The sequence below is a fragment of the Nerophis lumbriciformis genome, linkage group LG08, assembly GCF_033978685.3.
Source record: "Nerophis lumbriciformis linkage group LG08, RoL_Nlum_v2.1, whole genome shotgun sequence".
Lineage (NCBI taxonomy): Eukaryota > Metazoa > Chordata > Actinopteri > Syngnathiformes > Syngnathidae > Nerophis > Nerophis lumbriciformis.
Genome location: NC_084555.2, coordinates 30910760 through 30936881, shown reverse-complemented (window position 1 = coordinate 30936881; position 26122 = coordinate 30910760). Strand labels below are relative to the sequence as shown.

The following is a 26122-nucleotide window of genomic DNA, read 5'->3' as shown; positions in this document are numbered from 1 at the left end:
CCCGACTTAAACAAGTTGAAAAACTTATTGGGGGGTTACCATTTAGTGGTCAATTGTACGGAATATGTACTTCACTGTGCAACCTACTAATAAAAGTCTCAATCAATCAATGAAAGAAATAGTCTAAAATTGAATACGTTGGAAAAACTGTTTTTTTTTTAATAAAAATGTGTAAAAAATTAATTAAAAAAAATCCCAGTCCACAAGCATCCTCATTCACAACACATTCTCTTAGATTTCCATGTTATTATACATGTTCACATTTATTATTGACTGTATCTAAAAAAGATAAAAATATATTTTTATTTAAATGAAGATATGAAATAATCCTAAATGAAATACAATGACTTGGTTTATATTATTGTATATACTAGGTCATAAAATCAGTGTCAGTTGAGTCGGTCCATAGGTTGCCTGTAGGGATTTTTAATGTCCAACAGATGTCAGTATTTAGTGACACAGTATCGACACAGTATCAATACAGTTTTGCAACGTGTCGAAACGCTTCATGACGCCTCATCAACCCATCACTACTGTCTATCTGTGTTGGCCCTACAATGAGGTAGCGACTTGTCCAGAGTGTAGCCCGCCTTCCGCCCGATTGTAGCTGAGATAGGCTCCAGCGCCCCCCGCGACCCCAAAGGGAATAAGCGGTAGAAAATGGAAGGATAGATTATCTCCTTGCGAGTTTTACTAAATAACGCTACATGCAGTATTTGTTTTATATTTAATATACATGTTTCACACTGTAAACTATAAGACGATATAATGCACAATTGATTACATAATGGTTTCATGTGAATACGTGGAGCACCAAAAAACAAAACACAGAACCTAATAAATTCTACATTTGATCGTTTGTAGTGTGAAACGTGTATATTAAATGACAAAATATAAAAATATAGCATTATTTAGGGTAACGATTGTACTCTCATGAAATAATCTGCAATTATAGTCCCACTTTCATTGGATTTATACACGCGCAGATGAAGTGCCTGACTTCCAATGGGGAGCATGTCCAGAACAAAACACTGGATTACAAAGGTAAAAATGATTGCTCCAAAAAATTATTAACTCAATCACTATGCATGTAATTACAGTTTGTATACATATGTATGTAGATGGATCCTCACAAACATATACAGTGCATACTGTAGTTTAGGGATTAGTTTATATTTGGACTTTCCTCCCAAAATGTATTCAGAATGGTCACAGCTACTCTGGACATAAGAGGCTCAAAAGATGGTACATTATCAGAATGTTTTATTTTTGACCACAATTGAGGCATAACACAAACATCATTCTGGTTAATCTGGCAATGATGATGTAACCAAGGGTCTTTCAAACGAATACTTATTTTGTTTGAGAACTTTCAGTAATAATAAATCCATCTAGCTGAGACTGAAATGAATGGTGGTCATTTTGAGAACTGTATCTGACTATTTGAAATAGGAGACTTTTAAAACACTCCTTTGTAACTCAGAAGAGTCTCATCACTTGACCGGCGACAACTGCAGCAGAACCAGCGGACCCTAAAATGAAAAGGCATACTTTTAGAACACAGATCATATCAAACACCCTCCATTGAAAAACATATTTATTCATTAATTTGAGGTACTGTAATCCACATTTCCAAGTGTGGTTATGATGTACATATTTATTTTAATATTAAATGGCAAAAAATACTATGACAAACATATTTTTGTTAGATATACATGTGAAATGTTCCGAAGTGAGTTGACATTAAACACAAACTTGATGTAGAACGAAAAGACCCTCCAGTCTACTATCATAATGAAAACACTGTGTAGTGAGTCTAATAAATACTAATACAATTGCAGTAAATTGCAGACGTCCTTACTTGTCAAGTGCTAGGTTTAGTAGCTCGTATGCCAACTTGGCTGGCATGATATTATTATTTACAGGTTGCAACGGAAGGATGTTTCAATGCCAGTGTTGTATTAAGGAGAATAATGCAAATATTTGACAGACAGACAGACAGACAGATAGACAGATAGATATAGTACCTGCTGCTGCGTCAGGCGCCAGCATCCCCCCTATTCCAGGCAGTTCTGCTCCAGGAAATGGTGGATTAGCGATCAACATTCCAGGGTCAGGCCTATGATATCCAATTGTCATCCGGGCAGTGGACGAAAAAAGCATAGCACCTAGATAAGCCAAAATGTATGTTAGTGGTGCTCTATTTTTACCAAAGAGCTACTGTAAAAAAGATTAGCAGCTACTGTACATCCATCCATTTCCTACCGGTTATGTTAAAGGCAAATGGAATCCATCTGGAAAACAACTTAACATTTCACTAACGCCTTGAGCTACGAAATCGCTGCAAAAGCATTGCTATTTTAGTAGGACTACTTTCAATAATCTAATAATACAATTGTACACCATTCAGTAAATAAAATGTTTTTGTTACCTCTACTGTTAAAGATGATCAAAAAATGTTGGGAAAAACATTTTGGACCTAAAGTCATGATTCTGTTAGGCGAGAGGCCATTTTAAAAACACTGTTTAATATAAGTGCACACACACACACATGTATACATACATGCATACATACATACATACATACATATATACACATATGCATACATACATACATATTTACAATATATATATATATATATACACATATATATATATATATCTAAATGTGTGTATATATATATATATATATATATATATATAATAACTAAGAAGAGATGACTGAAGTGTTGATATATTGTATATATATATATATATATATATATACACACACGTATATATACATACACATATATATATATCTAAATGTGTGTGTGTGTGTATATATATATATATATATACACATATATATACATATATATGTGTATATATATATATATACCGTATTTTCCGCACCATTAGCCGCACCTAAAAACCACAAATTTACTCAAAAGCTGACAGTGCGGCTTTTAACCCGGTGCGCTTTATATATGGATAAATATTAAGATTCATTTTCATAAAGTTTCGATCTCGCAACTTCGGTAAACAGCCGCCATCTTTTTTCCCGGTAGAACAGGAAGCGCTTCTTCTTCTACGCAAGCAACCGCCAAGGTAAGCACCCGCCCCCATAGAACAGGAAGCGCTTCTTCTTCTACTGTAAGCAACCACCCGCCCCCGGAAGAAGAAGAAAAAACGCGCGGATATCACCGTACGTTTCATTTCCTGTTTACATCTGTAAAGACCACAAAATGGCTCCTACTAAGCGACAAGGACCCGGTTCATGAAAAGACGCAATCTCTCCATCCGCACACGGATTACTACCGTATTTCACAGCAACTGATATTCCTGTGAACCGCACTGTGGAACGGGAGCACGTACGGTGAATATTCGCACCACAGGGAATGAGAAGTCATCCTTCACTGTGGTTCTAGCTTGCCATGCTAACTTCCACCCATGGTGATATTCAAAAGGAAGACCTTGCCAAAAGAGACCTTTCCAGCCGGCGTCATCATAAAAGCTAACTCGAAGGGATGGATGAAGAAAAGATGAGCGAGTGGTTAAGGTAAGTTTAAGTTTACGCGAAGAGGCCGGGTGGCTTTTTTCACGCAGCTCTGTCCATGTTGATATACGTATGTTTGTGATTGCACATTTGCGTACATTTTGGGAGTGAACAGAGTTGTTAGAACGCTGGTTTTTAATATATTATTAAAGTTTGACTGACCTATCTGACTGTTTTTTTGACATTCCTTTAGCGCAGTTAGATGCGGCTTACAACACGGGGCGGCTTATTGGTGGACAAAGTTTTGAAATATGCCGTTCATTGAAGGCGCGGCTTTTAACCCAGGGCGCCTTATGATGCGGAAAATACGGTATATATATATATATATATATATATGTATGTATGTGTATACATATATTATATATACTATGCTTAACAAGTGGCTGGCTAGCTTCTGTAGACAACAGGGACTAACGTTTATTGATAATTGGCCCTCTTTCTGGGGCAAACCAGGCTTGCTGATGAGAGACGGCCTTCACCCTAACCAGGAAGGCGCCATCATCCTGCCTAAAAACATAGACTACTGTTTAAGTCACATTTGACTAACTACACTAGAGCAAGCCCGGTCACAGGCAATTACAGAGCCTGCTAGTCCGGGTGAGGAGTCAGTTAAGCTAGAACTAGCCAGCGCCAGGCTGGATAATTCCTGTACGCATAGCAATTTTCTTAGAATAACACACAACTCACATAATGTGTTTTCTGTTGTGAATGTGTCAGAGGTAGATATGCATTCTACTGAGGTGGCAAATCATGATGCGTTCAGTCGATCGCAGCATCAAGCAAACAATCTGAAAATTCCCGTCGTATCAATTCCTAGATATGGTCGAAACTATTTAAAGTGCACTACGTATAATAAACGCAACATTATTAATATTGCTACTACGGATAATTTAAACAAAAACTCGTCAAAACAGCCCAATACTTATAATATGGGCTTTTTAAACATAAGATCATTGTCTCCCAAAACGTTATTAGTTAATGAGGTCATTAGAGACAACAATCTTAACGTCATTGGTCTTAGCAAAACCTGGCTCAAACCAGACGATTTTTTTGCGCTAAATGAGGCATCTCCTCCTAACTATACGAATGCGCATATTGCCCGTCCCCTTAAAAGGGGGGGGGGGGGGGGTCGCACTAATATACAATGAAAACTTTAACCTTACCCCTAACCTAAATAATAAATACAAATCGTTTGAGGTGATTACTATGAGGTCTGTCGCACCGCTGCCTCTCGATATGGCTGTTATCTACCGCCCCCCAGGGCCCTACTCGGACTTTATCAATGAATTCTCAGAGTTCGTTGCTGATCTAGTGACGCACGCAGACAATATAATCATAATGGGGGACTTTAATATCCATATGAATACCCCATCGGACCCTCAGTGCGTGGCGCTCCAGACTATAATTGATAGCTGTGGTCTTACACAAATAATAAATGAACCTACGCATCGCAACGGTAATACGATAGATCTAGTGCTGGTCAGGGGTGTCACCACCTCCAAAGTTATGGTACTCCCGTATACTAAAGTAATGTCCGATCATTACCTTATAAAATTTGAAGTTCTGACTCATTGTCAACAAACTAATAATAATAATAACTGCTATAGCAGCCGCAACATTAATGATGCCACAACGATGACTCTTGCTGACCTACTGCCTTCGGTAATGGCACCATTCCCAAATTATGTCGGCTCTATTGATAACCTAACTAACAACTTTGACAATGCCCTGCGCAAAACCATTGATAGTATAGCACCGCTAAAACAAAAAAGGGCCCCTAAAAGGCGCACCCCATGGTTTACAGAAGAAACCAGAGCTCATAAATTATCATGTAGAAAGTTGGAACGCAAATGGCGCGCGACCAAGCTTGAGGTTTTCCATCAAGCATGGAGTGATAGTTTAATATCGTATAAACGCATGCTTACCTTAGCTAAAGCTAAATATTACTCAAATCTCATCCGCCTCAACAAAAACGACCCTAAATTTTTGTTTAGTACAGTAGCATCGCTAACCCAACAAGGGACTCCTCCCAATAGCTCCACCCACTCGGCAGATGACTTTATGAATTTCTTTAATAAGAAAATTGAACTCATTAGAAAGGAGATTAAAGATAACGCATCCCAGCTACAACTGGGTTCTATGAACACAGATACAACTGTATCTACGACGGATACTGCAATGCAAAATAGTCTCTCTCTTTTTGATGAAATAACATTAGAGGAACTATTACGGCGTGTAAGTGGGATAAAACAAACAACATGTTTACTTGACCCACTTCCTGGGAAACTTATCAAGGAGCTTTTTGTATTATTAGGACCATCAGTGCTAAATATTATAAACTTATCACTTTCCTCTGGCACTGTTCCCCTAGCATTCAAGAAAGCGGTTATTCATCCTCTGCTCAAAAGACCTAACCTTGATCCTGACCTCATGGTAAACTACCGACCGGTGTCCCACCTTCCCTTTATTTCGAAAATCCTTGAAAAAATTGTCGCACAGCAGCTAAATGAACACTTGGTGTCTAACAATCTCTGTGAACCTTTTCAATCCGGTTTCAGGGCAAATCACTCTACGGAGACAGCCCTCGCAAAAATGACTAATGATCTACTGCTAACGACGGATTCTGATGCGTCATCTATGTTGCTGCTTCTTGATCTTAGCGCTGCTTTCGATACCGTCGATCATAATATTTTATTAGAGCGTATCAAAACACGTATTGGTATGTCAGACTTAGCTTTGTCGTGGTTTAACTCTTATCTTACTGACAGGATGCAATGCGTCTCCCATAATAATGTGACCTCGGACTATGTTAAGGTAACGTGCGGAGTTCCTCAGGGTTCGGTTCTTGGCCCTGCACTCTTTAGTATTTACATGCTGCCGCTAGGCGACATCATACGCAAATACGGTGTTAGCTTTCATTGTTATGCTGATGACACCCAACTCTACATGCCCCTAAAGCTGACCAACACGCCGGATTGTAGTCAGCTGGAGGCGTGTCTTAATGAAATTAAACAATGGATGTCCGCTAACTTCTTGCAACTCAACGCCAAGAAAATGCTGATTATCGGTCCTGCTAAACACCGACATTTATTTAATAATATCACCTTAACAATTACACAAGGCGAATCAGTAAAGAATCTGGGTATTATCTTCGACCCAACTCTCTCGTTTGAATCACACATTAAGAGTGTTACTAAAACGGCCTTCTTTCATCTCCGTAAGATCGCTAAAATTCGTTCTATTTTATCCACTAGCGACGCTGAGATCATTATTCATGCGTTCGTTACGTCTCGTCTCGACTACTGTAACGTATTATTTTCGGGTCTCCCTATGTCTAGCATTAAAAGACTACAATTGGTACAAAATGCGGCTGCTAGACTTTTGACAAGAACAAGAAAGTTTGATCATATTACGCCTATACTGGCTCACCTGCACTGGCTTCCTGTGCACTTAAGATGTGACTTTAAGGTTTTACTACTTACGTATAAAATACTACACGGTCTAGCTCCGTCCTATCTTGTCGATTGCATTGTACCATATGTCCCGGCAAGAAATCTGCGTTCAAAGAACTCCGGCTTATTAGTGATTTCCAGAGCCCAAAAAAAGTCTGCGGGCTATAGAGTGTTTTCTATTCGGGCTCCAGTACTATGGAATGCCCTCCCGATAACAATTAGAGATGCTACCTCAGTAGAAGCATTTAAGTCCCATCTTAAAACTCATTTGTATACTCTAGCCTTTAAATAGCCCCCCTGTTAGACCAGTTGATCTGCCGTTTCTTTTCTTTTCTCCTCTGCTCCCCTCTTCCTTGTGGGGGGGGACACAGGTCCGGTGGCCATGGATGAAGTGCTGGCTGTCCAGAGTCGGGACCCGGGGTGGACCGCTCGCCTGTGCATCGGCTGGGAACATCTCTGCGCTGCTGACCCATCTCCGCTCGGGATGGTGTCCTGCTGGCCCCACTATGGACTGGACTCTTACTATTATGTTGGATCCACTATGGACTGGACTCTCACAATATTATGTCAGACCCACTCGACATCCATTGCTTTCGGTCTCCCCTAGAGGGGGGGGGGTTACCCACATATGCGGTCCTCTCCAAGGTTTCTCATAGTCATTCACATCGACGTCCCACTGGGGTGAGTTTTTCCTTGCCCTTATGTGGGCTTTGTACCGAGGATGTCGTTGTGGCTTGTGCAGCCCTTTGAGACACTTGTGATTTAGGGCTATATAAATAAACATTGATTGATTGATATATATATATATATATATATACACTAGAGATGCGCGGATAGGCAATTATTTCATCCGCAACCGCGTCAGAAAGTCGTCAACCATCCGCCATCCACCCGATGTAACGTTTGATTAGAACTGCACCCGCCCACCATCCGCCCGTTGTTATATATCTAATATTAATAAAAAAAAATTTAAAAAAGGGTGAAAACTACGCGAATTGCACCTTGTGCAGACAAGATTTTTCGATCGGACACGGAGGAATTAGCGATGTAAAAGACCACGTTGGGACAAAAAAACACAAGTCTAATGCCGTTGCTAGCGATACAAGTGGAAAACTTTCAACGTTTTTCGTCGCCCAAACAGATTCTTTGGATGTGATAAATGCCGAAGTTTTATTTACGGAGGCAATAATTGAGCATGGACTTCCAATCGCACTGGCTGATCACATGGGACAGTTAATAATGTAATGCAACCTTTAAAAATCATTACGCGGTGATCGCGATCCCAAAAATAAACTTTTCTTGCATGATAATGTCCAGAAAAATTCGCTTTATATTACTATAGAGTCCTTTTAACGAATGAGTTTGATGGTTTATCACAAACTTTAAATGAAAGAAGTCCTTTGTTCTCCTGCACCATGCATGCACAATCCTGTCGGCTGTATTTCACAGCACGACATACTGTAAAAAGTGTTTATACTATTTATACTTTCAATTAACAAATTGAAGTCTTGTGAAAGGTTGACAGGATAACTGGCATTAACTGTCAAAATAATTTCAAACTATTGAAGTTAGCTTACAGAATAAACATGTCAATCAACCCATATGATTTTTGCTGTAATATTTTTGTTTTGAAAAGTCACTGTGACTGATAGAAAAGTGATGGTTTTAGCAACATTTTAACCTGTCTGAATGCTAATAGTCATTTTGCGTCGGGGGGCGAAGCCCTGAACCCTCCACCAGGACTTTGTCCTGGACCTACCGGGGCCTGCGGCCCTTGGACCCTGGCTACTAGGTTTTTCTGATTTAAAAGTTGGCAGGTATGGTGAGGTTATAAAGCTTTTGCCTGTTAAAGAAAGGAGACTGATCCAATGCACAGACATTCGCGTGCCACGCTGTCACGACCCAGACGCACACCAGTGCGCAATCGTATGGGAGCCGCGCTGAGCGCACCTCCAAGCGCGTCTCGCTGCCGGCGACGGCCAGATATGCCCACGCTCCAGCGCCATCCATTTTCAGGGCTAGTTGATTCGGCAGGTGGGTTGTTACACACTCCTTAGCGGGTTCCAACTTCCATGGCCACCGTCCTGCTCTCTATATCAACCAGGGTGAGCCCCACCCCTTTCATGAGCGCACTACGCGCGGAGTGACCCCTGTTACGCGCCCCCGGCAACAGGGGTGGCAAGCAGGTAAGCTGCGCGGGCGGAGCGCGCGGAGTGACCCATGTTACGAGCCCCCGGCCACGGGGGTGGCGGCAGGTAAGCTGCTTACCTGCTGCGCGTGACGCCGGCCGCGGCGAAAGCGGACGAGGCGGGGTGTCGGTGCGGTGGGCGCGGTAGTGACCCTGGACGTGCGTCGGGCCCTTCTCGCGGATCGCCTCAGCTACGGCTCCCGGTGGGGCCCTCTCGGGGGAAGGGGCCTCGGTCCCGGACCCCGGCGAGGCGTCCCTTCTCCGCTTCGTAAAAGTGTCCATCTCTTTTCTTTTTTTTTCTTCTGTTGTGGCATATGCAGCAGGTGCCTGCTCGTTTTTCGTATGTGGGCAACAACATTTAACTATGTATATATATTTCCGAATTGGTTTAACTGCCACCCGCAACAACAAAAAAAAAAAAAAAAAAAATTAATCCGCCCGACCCGACCCGCGAGCGGATAAAATCTTAGTTTTTTTAATTTCATCCGCCCGATCCGCGGATAATCCGCGGACTCCGCGGTTGTGTCCGCAAACCGCGCATCTCTAATATACACACACATATATATCTAAATGTGTGTGTGTGTAAACACACACACACATGTAGATATATATGTGTGTATATATATATATATACACACACATATATATCTAAATGTGTGTGTACACACACACACACACACACACACACGCACACACACATATATATAAATGTGTGTGTATCAGTGACGCGTGGTGAGGTTGATGGCTGGTGAGGCACTGACTTCATCACAGTCAGATTTACAAACATATGAACCCTAAAGAATATCTTATTCACCATTTGATTGGCAGCAGTTAACGGGTTATGTTTAAAAGCTCATACCAGCATTCTTTACACATACAAACTGCAGCACACAAAAAAGCACATTTAATAAAAAAAAAAACATTATTATGGTCTTACCTTTCTTGCTGGACATCCACACAGCCAGCCTTTGCGTGTGTACCACGCCGTTTGAAAAGAACAAGTCTTCTGTCCCGAAGTCTGAAGCAAACCTTTTAGCTCCGGCGTTGGTCTACCTTTGATTATTACCTCCTGCTTCGATTTAAAGTCCAGTTTAGAAAACTGTTTTATTTTACATATGTAATCCTCCATGTTTTTAATAAAAGTTCAGGTGAGAGGAAATAATAAACGACCGCTGCACTTGACTTGCTAACTGTTGCTTGTTCTCACTTCTTCTGCGGCTGAGGGAATGATCTCTGAGATCACTACCGCCCTCTACCACCAGGAGGCCGGATTACTGCGAGCCTCAGCCAGTACGTCTTTTGCAGCCGTTTTATGAATGCTCAGCACAAAAAATACGTTACACACATACAGTTGTTGACAAAATACACTGTACATTATATACCTCAGCTAACTAAACTATGGAAATGTATAATATAATTCATAAAGCAATACGGTCTCACTGCACAGCAGGCCAGCAGTTAGCCGAGTCCACAATCCATGTTGAGGCACAACTGAGTGACGTGCCTCAACTGGCTGCTGATCACCGCACCGTCTCTTCTCAGTATTTGAATGTGAAAATTCAGCGATTTTGAATAAAAATAATCTAAAACTGGTGAAGTTAAACGGAAAATAACTTTAGTATAATCACTGGATACATATAAAAATTTAATTTATTTATTTATTTTTTTACATTTTTTTTTCTTTTCATGATGGCAGGTGAGGCCCCACCTCACCTGCCTCTACTGACTGCACGTCACTGGTGTGTGTGTATATATATATATATATATATATATATATATATATATATATATATATATATATATATATATATATATATATACACATACATATACGTGTGTGTATCAGTGACGTGCAGTCAGGGGAGGCAGATGAGGCGGGGCCTCACGTGCCATCATGGAAAGAAAATAAATTTAAAAAGAAAAATGAATAATTTAATTGTTATATGTATCCTGTGATTATACTATAAAGTTATTTTCCATTTAACTTCACCAGTTTTAGATTATCTTTTATTCAAAATCACTGAATTTTCACATTTGCCGTTCAAATACTGAGAAGAGACTTGCGGTGAGTCAGCAGCCAGTTGAGGCACGTCACTGAGTTGAGCCTCACCATGGATTGCGCAATGACTCGGCTAACTGCTGGCCTGCTGTGCAGTGAGACTGTATTGCTATATGAATTATATTATACATTTCCATAGTTCAGTTAGCTGAGGTATATAATGTACAGTGTATTTTGTCAACAACTATATGTGTGTAACGTATTTCTTGTGCTTAGCAATCTTAAAACTGCTGCGAAGACGCACTGTGTGAGGCTCGCAGTAATCCCACCTCCTGGTGGTAGAGGGCGGTAGTGATCCCAGGGAGCATTTCTGCGACTACTCGGCTGCAGAATAAGTGACAACAAGCAGCAACAGTTAGCAGCGATCGTTTATTTTTTCCTCTTGCCTGGACTTTTAACATGGAGGATTACATATCTAAAATAAAACAGTTTTCTAAACTGGACTTTCAATCGAAGCAGGAGGTAATACTTAAAGGAAGATCTCCATCGAGACAGAGACTTTTAAAACTGAAGAAAATAAAGGAAGACTTCTATAAACAAGTTATCGATGCTTTTGTTCAGAAGGAGCGGCGCATGGATTTCATTTATAAGTAAAGGTAAGACCATAATAACGTTTTTTTATTAAATGTTCTTTTTTGTGTGCTACAGTTTGTGTGTGTAAAGTTAAAGTTAAGTTAAAGTACCAATGATTGTCACACACACTAGGTGTGGTGAAATGTGTCCTCTGCATTTGACCCATCCCCTTGATCACCCACTGGGAGGTGAGCGGAACAGTGGGCAGCAGCGGCGCCGCGCCCGGGAATAATTTTTGGTGATTTAACCCCCAATTCCAACCCTTGATGCTGAGTGCCAAGCAGGGAAGAATGCTGGTATGAGCTTTTAAACATAACCTGTTAACTGCTGCCAATCAAATGGTGAATAAGATAGTCTTTAGGGTTCATATGTTTGTAAATCTGACTGTGGTGAAGTCAGTGCCTCACCAGCCATCAACCTCACCGCACGTCACTGATGTGTGTGTGTATATATATAAATACACACACACACACACACACACACACACACACACACACACACACACACACACACACACATACACACACACACACACACACACACAGTGGAACATGGGTTAGTGCATGTGCCTCACAATACGAAAGTCCTGTGTAGTCCTGAGTTCAATCCCGGGCTTGGCTCCCGAGCGCAGCTGAGATAGGCTCAAGCACCCCCCCGCGACCCCAAAAGGGACAAGCGGTAGAAAATGGATGGATGGTACATACACACACACACACACACACACACACACACACACTCTCACACACACATATATATATATATACATACATACATACATACTATATGTACACACACACACACACACACACACACACACACACATACATACATATATATATATATGTATGCACACACACCTTAACATAAACGTACCTGTCGCGACGGATGGAGCGCCTGATGAAACAAAAGAAAATGATAGTGAGAAGGTGACTTTTAGTCAAATATGTGATAAAATCTAAACACATTTCTAAAGGGTTGGAATTGGGGGTTAAATCACCAAAAATGATTCCCGGGCGCGGCCACCGCTGCTGCCCACTGCTCCCCTCACCTCCCAGGGGGTGATCAAGGGTGATGGGTCAAATGCAGAGAATAATTTCGCCACACCTAGTGTGTGTGTGACAATCATTGGTACTTTAACTTTTAAACTTTTAAGTAAAAGTTACTTATTCAAAGTAATCAATCTACTCAATAGCTAAATAGTTTTGATGAAATAATGAACATTCATCGCTTATAGTAATATAAAATACTCAAGTGAAATATAAGATCACAGAAAGGGCGTTTTTATCACTTAAATTATATGTTTAATGTGATTTTTAGCTCGCTAGCCGCTGCTGGAAAAATGTCTAGTAATGTTAAAACGTTAATGTTACTAAAATTCAACACGCTAACTGTGACGCAGTTCAAATTAAACAGGAAGCAATAAATCATTTTAAGCCTGCTGAACATGATACGATTAGAAAGAAGGCTGCTTAGCCAGAATATTCTCATTTTGAAGTGTTACAAACCTCCCATGTCGTCTTCTTCTTTTGTTCTTCAAGATCAGAAAAAGGGCAAAATCATGGAAAACGACAACGCTGTCGACACGTTTTATGGGAAAGGATTCTGTATTCTGGATTCTGACGCTCTGATTGGTTGCAAAAAATAGACATACGTGTTTCGTGCACCAGTGGGTGTGACTAGCAAAACCGAAAGTGCAAGGCGAGTTCAAAAACAAAGTTGGAAAAAAACTGCCAAAAACTTAAACCATCGTTGAAATACCAACATAAATATTAAACAACATATTGTAGCGTCCCGGAAGAGTTGGTGTTGCAAGGGATTGTGGGTATTGGTTCTGTTGTGTTTATGTTGTGTTGCGGTGCGGATGTTCTCCAGAAATGTGTTTGTCCTTCTTGTTTGGTGTGGATTCACAGTGTGGTGCATGTTTGTGAATGTTGATGTTGTTTTATAGGGCCACCCTCAGTGTGATAGGTGTGGCTGTTGACTAAGTATGCTTTGCGTTCACTTGTGTGTGTGTGTTTTTAAAATTGACGTGATCATTAAAAGTACAAATGATCGCACATTGCGTCAGCAATTCTTGACTTCTTCAAGGAAAGACGTTTGTCAAACCCATCCAATGCTACATTGGTGTCAGAAGTGGGATGGCTTTCTCAAAGAAGCTTGAAGATCTTATCAAGTGCTGGGAGAATGCACTTCCGGATGATGACCACCTGCCTCGTCACCAGGTAGAGGAAAGGAACAAGCGCCGCCCTGGTGGATTGGAGGCTCAACTACCTCATCAACAAGTAAATGAGAGGAACCTGCGCCGCCCTAGTGGACGGGAGGCTCATCCATTTGGGATAAGATTGGAAGTTCAGCCAGATGGAAGAAGTGCGCCTCGTGTGGGAAGGAGTGCCTGGCGAAGAAGTGCCTCTCCTGCGGTGATGGTGGACACAAATTCCCTGCGAGATGACTACAGGCCAAGCATCGCCACACCAAAGCTTCCTCACTATAGTGGAGAAGGCTCTATTGAATCCTTCCTTCTCCAGGTCCAGCTAGCAGCACGTTTGAATGGCTGGTCTGATGTGGCAACCGCAGGGCATGTGGCGCTGTCCCTGGAAGGCCCAGCCCTACAGTGTTTGGTCGATTTACAAGAGGAGGAATTGGCTGATTGGGGGGCCATGCGTGAGGCTCTTCAACGACGTTACGGGCGACCAATCCATGCAGACGAAGCACGAGAGCAGCTGTACAAGCGGCGACGCCTTTTGGGAGAAAGTCTCGGAGCTTATGCTGCCAACCTTCGCCGTCTGGTGCGAAGGGGCCACCCAGCGTTTCCAGAAGTATTACAGGAAGAGCTCACCGTGCAAGCCTTTGTCCGTGGTCTACAGCCTGAACGACTTCGGGAACATCTCAGACTGTTTGCTAAACACTCTCTCTCTGCCGCATTGACTGAAGCCGAACGTGTGGAGCACGTTCTGTGTCCAGATGGCCGCCGTGATGTTCCGCGAGTCCGCCAGGCTGGATGGGACAGGACAGAACGAGAGGGAGCCGACCAAGTGACTGCAACGCCACGGCCACGCTCCTCCCGGAGAAGGCAGACCGAAGTGAACTGTTACCGCTGCGGTGTCCCTGGCCACATTGCAAGACACTGTCCAGCCCCTGCCCCCATTGATGTTGCCGCTGAGGCGTCGTCAAACTAGAGAGGTGTCAGTTCCCCGACACTGACACCCGGGATGGTTTCCACTGTACCCGAATGTGATGCACAGCGCCTGGGCCGCCTGGGCAGGGCCCGGGGGCTATACCTGGAATGTGAGCCTGATGGAACAGTCTGCAGAGCCCTGGTTGACACGGGGTCCACTATCTCCATCATCCGGCCGGGTGTCCTTCCCCACTTGCAACACAGCTTGCCATCAGGCTGGACTAACACCAACGCCCGAATTACAACCGTCACAGGGAGCAAGGCTGCCATGCTGGGCAAAGGGACAGTGTGCATTAAGGTGGCGGGTCAAGAGAGACGACATCCATTCTGGCTGGCCAACATTCAAGACCCCTGTATTGTTGGGCTTGACCTGTTGGAGATGTGGAGAGCTGTGGTTGATGTGCCTAGGGCCATGCTTCATCTTGGTGAGAAAACAGTTTCCCTCCAGGGTACTGATGAGCCAGGCGCCTGCAGAGTGACAGCCCCCACAGAGCCATCCGCGGCTACGGCCTTCATGGTGGACCAGAAGAAGTCTCACCCTAACCCTTCTACTAATAGGCCGCCTACTATAGAGACCCAGCAGGCTATTGCAGAACTGTTTGAGCGAAGCAGTCAAGGCCTGGATACCACCCAGCAGGAGCGACTGAAAAGCTTACTGAATGCCTTCCAAGACATTTTTGCAGCGAAAGATGAAGACTGCATGCACACCAGTCTTGTACTCCACGACATCGACACAGGAGACGCACGACCAATCCGGCTACACCCACGCCGTCTGCCCCTTGCCAAACGAGTGGCTGCCCAAGAGAAAATCGAGGAGATGCGCCAGGCGGGCGTCATCGAGCCCTCCAGCAGTCCATGGGCAGCACCCGCAGTTCTGGTCAAGAAGAAGGACGGCTCGTGGCGGTTCTACGTCGACTACAGACGACTCAACGATGTAACACGCAAGGACTCCTACCCGTTGCCGCGCATAGATGATACGCTGGACTACATCACTGGCTCCTCCTGGTTCAGCTCCCTGGATCTCCGCAGTGGCTATTGGCAGGTGGAGTTGGCCGCCGAAGCTCGACCAAAGACAGCGTTCACAATAGGTCAAGGACTCTGGCAGTTCAAGGTGATGCCGTTCGGGCTTTGCAACGCACCTGCCACGTTTGAGCGGTTGATGGAGAGAGTGCTGGCATCCATCCCCCGTGATCGCTGTGTGGTGTACCTGGATGACCTCCTGGTGCATGCTTCAGGATTTAAGGGGGCTCTACAGAACCTCCAGCATGTGTTCCAGGCCATTCGTCAGGCTGGGCTGCGATTGAATCCCAAAAAGTGCCATTTGCTTCGGCGTGAAGTTTCCTTCCTGGGGCATGTCGTCAGTGGGCAAGGTGTTGCCACTGATCCAGCCAAAGTTGCCACTGTCCGTAACTGGCCGGCGCCAAGGGATGTTAAAGAGTTGCGGAGTTTCTTGGGACTGGCATCCTATTACCGGAGATTTATCAAGGACCTTGCAACCATTGCTGGCCCCTTGCACCAGCTCACACACAAGGGACAGTTATTTGAATGGACTGACAGCTGCAATGAGGCCTTTGCACAGCTGCGAGAGGCCTTGGTCCGAGCCCCAGTGTTGGCCTACCCAGACCCCAGCCGACCTTTCGTGGTTGATACAGATGCCAGTGATGTCGGCGTGGGGGTTGTGCTGTCACAGGAAGGGAATCACGGTGAGCAGGTTGTGGCCTTTTACAGTCGGGGGCTGAGCAAGCCAGAGCGGAACTACTGCGTCACCCGTCGGGAATTGTTGGCAATTGTCCTGGGCCTTCGTCATTTCCGTCCCTACCTTTATGGTCAACGGTTTGTGTTGCGGACGGATCATGCCTCCCTCACCTGGTTGCTGAACTTCAAGGAACCCGAGGGGCAGCTGGCCAGGTGGGTCGAGATCTTGCAGGAATATGACTTCACGATTTCTCATCGACCAGGCCGCCTGCACGGCAACGCTGATGCACTGTCCAGACGGCCCTGTGAGGAGGCGTGTCGTTTCTGCCAGCGGGCGGAAGAGCGGTGCATGCCAGACCCATCAGTAGCTGCAGTCAGGCAACATGACATCTCAGTCGACCTGGACAGCTTCCCCCCAACAATTGATCGACCATCAAAGACAAGACCCAGTGCTTGAGAGAGCTCGCAGCTGGGTGGGGACACAGCAGCGACCGGAATGGGCCACAATGGTGCACTTGGACACTGAGACCAAAGCACTGTACTCCCAGTGGGACAGCCTCCTGTTGTCTCGCGACCTGCTATATCGTCGCTGGGAAGCCCCGACAGGACAACATGCTGCCCTCCAACTTGTGGTGCCCCGTGTGCTGCGGCCTCAGGTCCTCGAAGTGATGCATGGTTTCCCAGGGACTGGCCATTTTGGAGTGACCAAGACCTTGCTCCGACTGAGGCAGCGCTTTTACTGGCCAGGCTGTCGCCGTGACGTGGAGATGCACGTCCACCGCTGTGATGCCTGCACAGCAAAGAAAGGCCCCACACGCCGCTCCCATGCTCCCCTACAGCAGTTCCAGGTGGGGGCCCCCATGGAACGAGTGGGTGTGGACATTCTCGGCCCATTTCCGGTCACTGATAGCGGAAACCGTTACATCTTGGTGGCCATGGATTACTTCACGAAATGGCCAGAAGCGTATGCGGTACCCGACCAGAGCGCTGCGACAACGGCAGAGAGATTGGTTTCGGAGATGTTCTGCCGATTTGGAGCTCCAGAGGAGTTGCACAGTGACCAGGGACGGAACTTCGAGTCCCAGGTATTCCAAGAGGTGTGCCGTCGCCTGGGTGTGAAAAAGACTCGCACCACGCCGGTGCATCCTCAGAGTGACGGGTTGGTGGAGCGTTTTAATAGAACCTTGGCCACACAACTTGCCATCCTCACCGATAAGCGGCAGAGAGACTGGGATTTACACCTCCCACTCATTCTTTGGGCCTACAGGACAGCGGTGCAGGAGTCCACACGCTGCACCCCTGCATCATTGATGTTTGGTCACGAACTGCGCACGCCTGTTGATTTGGTTTTTGGCCCAGCCCCAGAACCAGAAGTGAGAGGAGCACCGGGCCTGGACTACTACTACAACCTTGTGGAGCGGCTGCGGGAGGCTCACGATTTTGCCCGCACCAGCCTGACGGAGGCTGGGGTCCAACAGAAGCGGGCATATGACCTCCGCAGTCGAGGCCAGGACTTTGAACCAGGCACGCATGTCTGGGTCTATAACCCGGTGAGAAAGAAAGGACTCTCCCCGAAGCTCACCAGCCACTGGGTGGGACCCTGCAAGGTCCTCCAGAAGTTGTCCGACGTGGTCTATCGGATACGACTGGCACCTCGGAACCGGCTGGTGGTGCTGCACCGAGACCGCTTGGCCCCATACCAGCCATTGGACCAGAGCTGGGGGAACTTGGAGTCAAGCACCCTGCCGCAGGGGGAGATACCCCCAGGAAGCAACGAGGATGCTGAGGTAACCCCCACTTCCGACCTACCTGCAGACAGGGGTAGCAGCCAGCCGACATCAGAGGGGCGTCGACGACGGCGGTTGCCTCAGCACTTGCGGGACTTTGTGATGAACGCATGGGCTGTTGGGGACAACGAACCCAGCTAGGTGGGGGCTGTGTAGCGTCCCGGAAGAGTTGGTGTTGCAAGGGATTGTGGGTATTGGTTCTGTTGTGTTTATGTTGTGTTGCGGTGCGGATGTTCTCCAGAAATGTGTTTGTCCTTTTTGTTTGGTGTGGATTCACAGTGTGGTACATGTTTGTGAATGTTGATGTTGTTTTATAGGGCCACCCTCAGTGTGATAGGTGTGGCTGTTGACTAAGTATGATTTGCGTTCACTTGTGTGTGTGTGTTTTTAAAATTGACGTGATCATTAAAAGTACAAATGATCGCACATTGCGTCAGCAATTCTTGACTTCTTCAAGGAAAGACGTTTGTCAAACCCATCCAACGCTACAATATATATTGAACATCTGTACATATTACTGTCCACTGAAAAAGAGTCAACACAAAACCGTTTAGGTCAGAATCAGAATCATCTTTATTGGCCAAGTATGTAACACACAAGGAATGCAATGCAAGAAACAAGGAACAATGCAATGTATAATTTTGAAAATATAGGGACTGTATGTAACCGGTGGTCTTTTCCTTTGCGTTGTGTGGACTCTATATTCTGACAAACTAGTTTTTCCCTACTCACCCACAATGTTTGGCCTGTGTATGTGTAGTGTATAAGGCACCTCACCTTGTCTATAGAGTACTGTGAGTTATTGCTAGGCGCCAAGCAAGAAGCATATTAAGTTAAAATTAAAGTACCAATAATTGTCACTAGAGATGTCCGATAATATCGGACTGCCGTTATTATCGGCCGATAAATGCTTTAAAATGTAATATCGGAAATTATCGGTATCAAAATTATCGGTATCGGTTTCAAAAAGTAAAATGTATGACTTTTTAAAACGCCGCTGTGTACACGGATGTAGGGAGAAGTACAGAGCGCCAATAAACCTTAAAGGCACTGCCTTTGTGTGCCGGCCGAATCACATAATACCTATGGCTTTTCACACACACAAGTGAATGCAATCGCATACTTGGTCAACAGCCATACAGGTCACACTGAGGGTGGCCGTATAAACAACTTTAACACTGTTACAAATACGCGCCACACTGTGAACCCACACCAAACAAGAATGACAAACACATTTTGGGAGAACATCCGCACCGTAACACAACATAAATACAACAGAACAAATACCCAGAACCCCTTGCAGCACTAACTCTTCCGGGACACTACAATATACACCCCCGCCCCCACACACACACACCACCACCTAAACCCTGCCACCCCAACCCCGCCCACCTCAACCTCCTCATTCTCTCTCAGGGAGAGCATGTCCCAAATTCCAAGCTGCTGTTTTGAGGCATGTTTAAAAAATAATACACTTTGTGACTTCAATAATAAATATGGCAGTGCCATGTTGGCATTTGTTTCCATAACTTGAGTTGATTTATTTTGGAAAACCTTGTTACATTGTTTAATGCATCCGGCGGGGCATCACAACAAAATTAGGCATAATAATGTGTTAATTCCACGACTGTATATATCGGTATCGATTGATATCGGAATCAGTAATTAAGAGTTGAACAATATCGGAATAACGGATATCGGCAAAAAAGCCATTATCGGACATCTCTAATTGTCACACACACGGTGATATTGCTGTTTAATGCAAATTTGTGATTTTCATGGCCATTGTGTTTACACATGCGTACTGTTCTTGCAGTGTCCTGGGCATGACATTAAAGTGCATCCGACAGTGGAGGCTCCTCTATGGGGTCTTGGGGCACTAGGAGGTCAACCCCTTTCCTACTGTTACCCCAGGTGGCCTTTGGCAAAGGCCTAGTACCTGACTGCCCCCTAGCCAGGGATACGGTGAAGATCTCAACGGCGGAGCAGGCGGAAGACCGTAGATTTATGAATCACCACAACGGCTGCGATGGCGGAAGAAGGCACCCCACATCTATGTGGGCCCAGTTATGGGGAAATAGCAACCCAAGACCTTAACGGTGGAACAGGCGGAGGATGACCGCTAACCCTATGGAGCGTCACAACGGCTGGGATGGCGGATGAAGGCTGCAGCAGAAAAGGGTCCCCAGTTGTCTTGGACTCCATGCCACTGGACCCTGACCCGGATCTGTCAAGGATCGTGTGGTGACTATCTGTGCACCAGCCTCCCCACGTTAAACAAAGTCACGCACATAAAGGGATACCCCCTACCAGGAGGACCGTCATACTCGCTTTGAGTGACCGCCGATGATGACTGTTCTTGCAAACCAGACTTTTGTGTAATTCTAGGCGGGTGAGTGTAATAGGGTCAATTATGTAACATAAATAATGTATTTTATAATGTTTTATGATTGTTATAATTACACAAAATGTGTAAGTTACATGTAAATACCTGAAGGTTGTTTGATGTTTTGTCAAAGTGGAACCATTGTCTCGTTGTTCCTCCTACTGCAATAATTGCTGTGACACCTGTCTCTACATATGCGTTGGACATGCCTTCCTACTTCCCTTTCGTCCACGATAACAGGAGAGGTAGGCGTCCACGCGACGACAGAAAAAGTGCATTTGTCTCGTTTAAGGACTTAAGTTCACTTTCTTGTTCTGTATTATATTTGTGTAGAGGCTTGACGATGGCAGAACAATTTTGACAATGTTTGTATTCTCTGTATTGTCAGGTATGTTTTTATTTTTACTGTGTTGTTCTATGTAATGCCCTTTTGTCCACGATAGCGGGAGAGGGGCTTGACAATGGCAGAACAATATTGACAACAATTGTAATCTCTGTATTGTCAGTAAAGTGCATCTGAGCATCTGAGTCGGTCGTGTTCCATAAAATCCACACAACGCAGAGGAAAAGACCACCGGTTACATGTATATATGAAGGAACATATGTTCATACATTTCCATCTGTTGACAGGTTAGTGTATACTTTCAAGTGAAAAAACATTAAAATATAAACACAGAGAAAGACCATAGGATTAAAACTACATATTTATACCTGGTCAGTTAAAGGAGGATTTATAGAGACCACCTCAAGAAAATGTAGAGTCAGCTATCATAAAGTGCTGTGGTACGTTGCTGTACAAGAAACATCTCAAGGATGCACTGGGACACATCCTCAGTGATATATCCTGGGGTCATAGGGTGTTTCGGGTCTCCCAACATCATACACCCTCGCCCAGGTGACCCAGCTGGGGTTGATCAAGTCCCGCCTTGCGTACCAGTAGCAATCCACGGATCAGCTCTCTTAATCCACATCCACTGTGTGGCCTTCTCTGCGGCTTCGCTTACGGATTTAATGGCCCTCTTCTTTGCTGCCCCTACAATGCCCAAGCGGCTGAAAACTTTGCACAGACAACGTCCTGTAAAACCCCTACAACCAACTTATATAGGCTCATCGAAGGTTCGCCAGCCTCTCTTCCTGCACTCCTCCACCAGTTCCTGGTATTTAGCATGTTTCTTCTCATTGGCTTCCTCAATACGTTCTTCCAAGGGCACCGTGAGTTCCAGAATGATCAGGTGTCTTAAAGCCTCGGAGGTAATGATCATGTCTGGACGGAGAGTTGTTGTTGCAATAGTTTGGGGGAACCTCAGCTGCTTTCCTAGGTTGACCTGTAGCTGCCAGTCAGATTCCGTGTGTAGGAGGCCTGTTGTTAAATGTAGTGCTTGGGGTTTCTCTCCAGTTTTGATGAAGGGGACTGCCTTCTTTGGTGCATGATGGTGCTTGCTGGTGCTAATGGCTGAGGCTACGCTCTCAGCAATTGCCTTAAGCACCTGGTCGTGGCGCCAACAATAGCGACCATCCGCCAGGGCCTTTGGGCAGCAGCTGAGGAGATGTTTGAGAGAGCCTCTTCCAGAACACAGAAGACATGAAGGTGTCTCGTTCTTCCCCCAGACATGGAGGTTTGCTGGGCTTGGCAAGGTGTAGACCTCCTGCACCAGGAAACGGACTCAATGGAAATCTGCCTGCAAGATGTTTGTCCAGGTGACCCTGCGCTGCAGTGCTCCCTGCCACCTTGTCCATGCTCCCTTTTGCCTATGTCCTACCGCCCTGCTTACTCCCTCTTCCTCCACACCTGCTCGGACCTCTTCCTGGATTAGGTGGTGTCTTTCCTTTCCGTGGGTCTGGCTGATCAGGGTTTTTGGGAAGTAGCCCAAGCCTGCTCTGCCTGTTGCTATGGTGCCCACCGATGCCTTTTGTCTCAGGCGTGACTCTGCCACCTCGACTGCTTTCCCGGCCTTCCATTTCCTTCCTGTCCTCACCCCGATGCCGGCTGAAGACACCTTGTTGTCCCTGGAGTCCCTATATTGTAGGGCCTCTCTCGTGCGTACCACCATGAGCTCTTCAGTGAGGGCACTGAAAGGAAGCTGCAGGATGTTGTTGAGACTGGGTGGAAGGCCAAGCCATCTCCGAAGAAAACCACTGATCTTCCTTTCCAGGGAGTCAACTGCTGCCTTTTTATTTGTCTCAGATGTTAATTTGTACTGCATATAATTGTTGACAACTGTGATATGTTACTTTACCTGACTGTGGTAAAAATAAATATTTTCAGTTCGCAGCACCATTGTTGAGCAGTTCTTGAAAAGATTACAGGATATTTTTACTTTCTCTTTAGATCCTTATGTATAGTCCCACTTCAAAGTAAACAATGGCGATTGCTATAGATTTGCCAAGATTTTGTCAAGTTACAGTAATCATTCATCGCATATGCAAAAAAGGTTGGACAAAAAATGCCCCAAACATGTGATTTCTTACATATAGTAAAATGGTTTTTTTTACAAAATGTTTTTTGTATTTATCACTGTTCTGGGTAACTCACTCAAATAGTGTCTTATCATTAAAAGTATGTGTGAGTGAGATGTCAATAAAACTGCATTTTTACAAATGCTTGCTTTATTTCAATGAATGCGCATATGTTTTGACCTAAGTGTGTCATTTTGCAAATAATCTAGGAATTAAGAAAATTAAATGTTGTGTTTGGAAAAGTGTCCTTTTGGAAAAAAAAACACAGTTAGTAAAATTGTGTGTAAGCAATTGGAAAAAACTGTAAACCTTGTGAACATTGCATTTTCTACGGCTACAAATAAGTTTCCCTACAGTGCGACAGCGTCCTCCAGTGGGCGTAATATCGTCAAACAGTAACGTCCATCCATTCATTTTCCTACCGCTTGTCGTGTGTGAATGTGAGTGTGAATGTTCTCTCTCTATCATAGAAAAAAGTGGTTCATAAAGGTAATAAAGTTAGGAAAAAACAAAAGTACGTTGAAGGAAAATATCTTAAAAATACAACTTTCATCATCTTGTGGAATACAATCGGACCATGCTTGTGTCTGCAACCATCACTTTGTAAAATGTTTTTTTGAACATTTGATTTGTTTGAGAAACTTTCTACGGTGCAATACAGTTGGTTTTCTACTATATTAGTAGTCTTTTATAGCAGAACTAAACGTAAAGAAACGACAATAGATCGAATTAGTTTTTTTGTTCTTTCGTGGTTCCTGTGATATTCAAACAGAAACATTACAGTTCCTATGCCTTAATATAACTACAAAGACCTGGTTGTGCAAATAAACTAATGTCATGTTAAGTCCTAATAATAAATATAGTGATTTTTTTTTGTCCAATCCACCGTATTTTCATTGACGACTTCATAACAGAAAATAAAAACTTAGTTGTTGTTTTGCAGGAAAGCCAAGTGCTTGATTCCACACAGATGACCACATTATAGCATCTTTGGTGATATTTGTTAGCATCAAGAAAATATCCTTAATAGTATTAATACACTAGATGAATACATTTCTCATAGGCTCAACATCATATACTGAATCTTGATGTTGCTAGCAAACATTGCTGAACAACAGGGACATCTATAGCTAAATAATGAGACAAAATATGAACTTGACACCATAAAAATAACTACAGACATGAATTTTAGATGAGACTAATATTTGGAGCAAAAATCTACTGCAAACAAACTTATAATTTTTCTCATTAGCGTCACGATCCCAGCAGCACGGCACTCGTTATGTCAATCAAATACTTTATTTAGCGATGCACGGATAAGTCCAACTTTGTCTTTGACAGATTAATGCTTAATTTGTGGAGCCCTCAGATGTAAAGACATGAGGTGCCTCCAATCTTTTCTTCTCTAAATACCGTAAGTGTCAAGTGAAGTGAGGTAGCAGTAACCTTTTGGTGATGATAAATGGTTTAAATCTTTTTTTTTTTCTTGAAAGTTCTTCAGAGAGAAAAAATCCACTCCTTCCCATTTTAAAAATGTTTCCATGGTCGTTTTAATATATTTGCCTCTAAACATTTAAAAATGAGCCTAAATCTGCACAGATTCTGGTAAATAAACATTAGCCTAATGGGGCTTACTTAAGGAGCATTAAACCCCCCTCCTCCCTCCGTGGGAGGGAGGCGAGTTGGGTGCTCGAAACCCCCCGCTGGGAAGCGGATGCCGGTTCATGGTTCCAAAAGGCGAGCGGCCCGCCGGGACGCGCCCGCCGGCCGAAGGGCTGCAGCCCGGCCGTCGGTTGCGGAGCCCGCCGTGCCACACGCGCCAAGGGGCGGGCCGAAACCCGCCCCGAGGCCCTGAGACTTCTGTGTGGATTCCCCAAAAACCGCGCGTCACCGCCGGGCCCGCGCCGCCGTCGGGCTGCAGCCCGTCCGTCGGTCGCGGGGCCCCGCCTGTGCCGCGCGCGCCAAGCGGGGTGGGGGGCGGTCGAACAAGCCGAGACCCGCCGCAACCCCCCCCCTCTCCGCGAGGCCCTGAGACTTCTGTGTATACCCCGACGCGCGGCCCGCCGGGCCGGAGCCCACCGTGCCACGCGCGCCAAGGGGCGGGCCTGAGCCCGCCCCAAAGCCCTGAGACTTCCATCTTTCCTTCCCGGTAATGATCCTTCCGCAGGTTCACCTACGGAAACCTTGTTATGACTTTTACTTCCTCTAGATAGTCAAGTTTGACCGTCTTCTCGGCCTCCGCCAGAGCCTGAGTAGACCCCCCGCGGGGCCTAAACCATCCAATCGGTAGTAGCGACGGGCGGTGTGTACAAATGGCAGGGACTTAATCAGTGCGGGCTTATGACTCGCGCTTACTGGGAATTCCTCGTTGATGGGAAACAATTGCAATCCCCAATCCCAATCACGAGTGGAGTTCATCGGATTACCCACGCCTGTCGGCGCAGGATAGACACACGTTGGGCTACTCAGTGTGGCGCACGTGCAGCCCCGGACATCTAAGGGCATCACAGACCTGTTATTGCTCAATCTCGCGGGGCTGAACGCCACTTGTCCCTCTAAGAAGTTCGGACGCCGATTGCACCGGGCCGCGTAACTAGTTATCATGCCAGAGTCTCGTTCGTTATCGGAATTAACCAGACAAATCGCTCCACCAACTAAGAACGGCCATGCACCACCATCCACAGAATCGAGAAAGAGCCATCAATCTGTCAATCCTTTCCGTGTCCGGGCCAGGTAAGGTTATCCGTGTTGAGTCAAATTAAGCCGCAGGCTCCACTCCTGGTGGTGCCCTTCCGTCAATTCCTTTAAGTTT

At 45.0% G+C, this 26122-nt stretch overlaps 1 long non-coding RNA gene across 1 annotated transcript; it reads right to left on the bottom strand.

Moving 5' to 3' along the window:
• Positions 1–1246: 1246 nt before the first annotated feature.
• Positions 1247–13420, bottom strand: LOC133611287 (uncharacterized). Its single transcript, XR_009815974.2, has 4 exons — positions 13316–13420; positions 12684–12704; positions 2028–2168; positions 1247–1532 (listed from the first exon to the last, which is right to left on the bottom strand). It is a non-coding gene; the product is annotated as an uncharacterized lncRNA (long non-coding RNA).
• Positions 13421–26122: the final 12702 nt, after the last annotated feature.